This window comes from Cynara cardunculus (assembly GCF_001531365.2).
Source record: "Cynara cardunculus var. scolymus isolate 2C chromosome LG 11, CcrdV1, whole genome shotgun sequence".
NCBI lineage: Eukaryota > Viridiplantae > Streptophyta > Magnoliopsida > Asterales > Asteraceae > Cynara > Cynara cardunculus.
In genome coordinates, this window is record NC_037538.1 from 1,315,542 (window position 1) to 1,318,597 (window position 3,056).

The window sequence follows — 3,056 nt, forward strand, 5'->3', positions numbered from 1 at the left end:
AAATTTAAAAATTATCATATCTTTTATAAAAATTCAAAATTTTATAATTTCAACAATATATTTTCAAATTTAATCTATATTTTAATGCAACAATAATAAATATACATTTACGAAAGTGTTAGTTGAATAACCTGCCATACAAATAACATTTATCATAAGAACTGTAATTTTTCATTTGAGTCTGTTTCATGTTTTACTTTTTATTTAATGTAAGATATATATATATATATATATATATATATGAAATATATAAGTTTTAATCTTGGTAAACAGTTATCATTTCATAAACAAAACATATATCAACATGTCAATTTAGGTGGTGTTTGTCTTCTAAAAAGTGCTGAAGTCTGAAATTTGAATCAATAAGATTGTTTGTTACTGTAAACTAATAATTGTCTGGATTTGTTTAAATTGTCTATTTACCGGTTAGAAAAATTATAATGTTGAATTTATAGATAAATTTATACAATTTCATATATTTGTTCATCATCTTTACGAAATTTATATTTAAATTGTATAATTATCACTCATTTAAACAAAAATACGTCATTAATTAGCGGTATTTAACACATTTTAATCATATTAAAATACACCAATTGAGAGATGTGAGGATCGATTTGATGTGATCAATTGAGAGAAATTATCGATTAAGGTTAATCGATTGAGAAACGTCGTTGCTAAAGGTTTCGAAAACAATAAGAGTCAAATGAGAGGTTGGTTTACCTCTTACCAGATAAGAGAACAATAAGATGTAAGTGTCTCAACCACAAGGGTGGTGCCTGATTGGTTTGAGCTTGGCTCCAAATATCAAAAGTACCAGGAGGTCTCAGATTCAAATCAAATGAGGAATACAAATCCTCTTGTGGTCAGAGAGGTTCAAATGCGGTGACTTTAGGCTATCTGTAAAGCAGGTGGTCACCCTGGGATTAGTCGGCTCGCATAGCGGGTTGGATATCCATGTTAATAAAAAAAAGATCTAAGTACCTCTGAAAATTGGAAAAAACAAGCAGTTTGAATGACTCTACCTCTTAACAAATCAAACATAAGAGGCTAATAAAAAAAATTCTTTATGCATAAGAACATCAATATGCAAAAGCAACTTTTTTGAAACCTCGGTACACACATGTATCTCATACTAATATACACCTGGTAAGGTTTATTAACCCCACAATTCACCTAACACCTGTTCCATATTTATTCTTTGCAAAACATATCTCCGTCACATCACCTGTGTGACCTTGGATGTTTTTAAGTATACAATGTTTATATACAGCAAAAGCAACAAATAAACTAACACACCCCTTCACCTTTAGTGAGGGTTGAAAATGGTGGGGGACCACTAGTGGAATTTTGTATCTTATTTTGTAAAAACCAACTTCTGTTATGTGGTACGATTATTCCCCGTAATGATCCAGTATCAGTAGGACCTCGAGATATGCGTTTATCAGTCTTTAAATGATCTTACATTATTTCATAACACAGTATACAGATATACCTTCAAACTTGGTTGTTCATTTTACTGTCTATGTTTGGTAGTTGATGTATTCTTTTCACTGGGTTTGTGCATGAATCTGGAAGGCTTTAAACTGATAGTTGAAAGTTCCATTTATAGCAAAATTTGACAGGTTTATATGACATTATAACCTTGATTAGTCACCAAATAGGTTTGGTATAACATGCTTTTTAAGTTTAATGTGTCGTTTTTTCAAAAATTGAACAGGTCATCACTGATTTTAACATTTGTGTTTCGAGATTTCATGAGTCAGCTTTGACATGGCGTTTTTAACTGCCGTTTTTAGGTTTAACAAGTCATCACTAGTTTTTGACATGTCATGCTTCTAGGTTTAACGAGTCACCATCAATTTTCACATATCGTGTTTCTAGCTTTACTGAGTCATCACCAGGTTTCAAATATCATGCTTATTTACTATTCTTGAAATAACAAGTTATTTAAGTTTCAATAACATATGCATTATATCTTGTACTGTGTTTGTGAGTCAACTCATTCTCCCTGTAAACTTTTGTAAGTTGCTTTCATTTTTTTGTATATATACATAAAGTCAGTGAAGGATCTACAGTAGAACATATAATGACACGTGCTACCGTATTATTCCTCCATCGAAGGGTAAAAAAATTTAGGTTCGTGAAATGTGTAACCGTATTAATTTGTTGTGTGCCACCGTATGTATCTCGAAACTATAATGAGAACAAGTTTTATTTGGTTGAGTTGGCTTGCAAGACTTTTATTCCACCCCATACCCAAGTTCGAATAATATTAGTGTCATTTTCTTAGTCAAATAGTGCCATCGTTTGAAAAAAAAAATTATGTGCATTTGTTTTCTATTATCAAATTGTGTCACCGTTTGAAAAAATTTCCCTATATTTTTTTTCATACAGTCAAACGGTGCCACCGTCGTCCCTACAAGTTGAAGAGTTGTCAGTTGCAGAAGTAGTGACATTTGTAAAATAATAAAAGAAAAATGAGGGGTTGTTTGTTTACTTCTTAATGGTTCCATTAAGAGGCAATATCTGAATCGTTAAGAGGTGAATCTTGTTTGACAAAAAAAAATCTGTCTCTTAATGGTACTAAAACTTTCTAAATGATTTTGTATCATGGGTCCCCCTTAACCATTAAGAGCCTTAATTCATTATAAACAATTACCAAACAATTATATTTCATTTTGCATAATACCATAAGAGTCTCTTGATTATTCTGACCATTTAATAATTCTGCACAAAACCATTCAGCAGCCTCTAAAAGACAAAACCAAAACTGAAAAATGACTATTTTAATTGATTTTTTCTTATTTTAATCATAAAATATATCAAATTAAATAAAGGATAAACGTGTTTAAACAAACCGACAATTGAGTCCAAAATCCAATTACTGAGCGACTCACCGAGTCAAAGGCCAGAATCGGAGGTGAGTTGTCGGTGGCGAGTTCACTTCTCTCTCTCTAGTTGGTGGGTCATCGTCCTCTTCAAAGCTTCCCCATATGTTTACTTGATTCCAAATCCAGCCTGTTTTCAATGATTCATACACCCCAACCGATCCC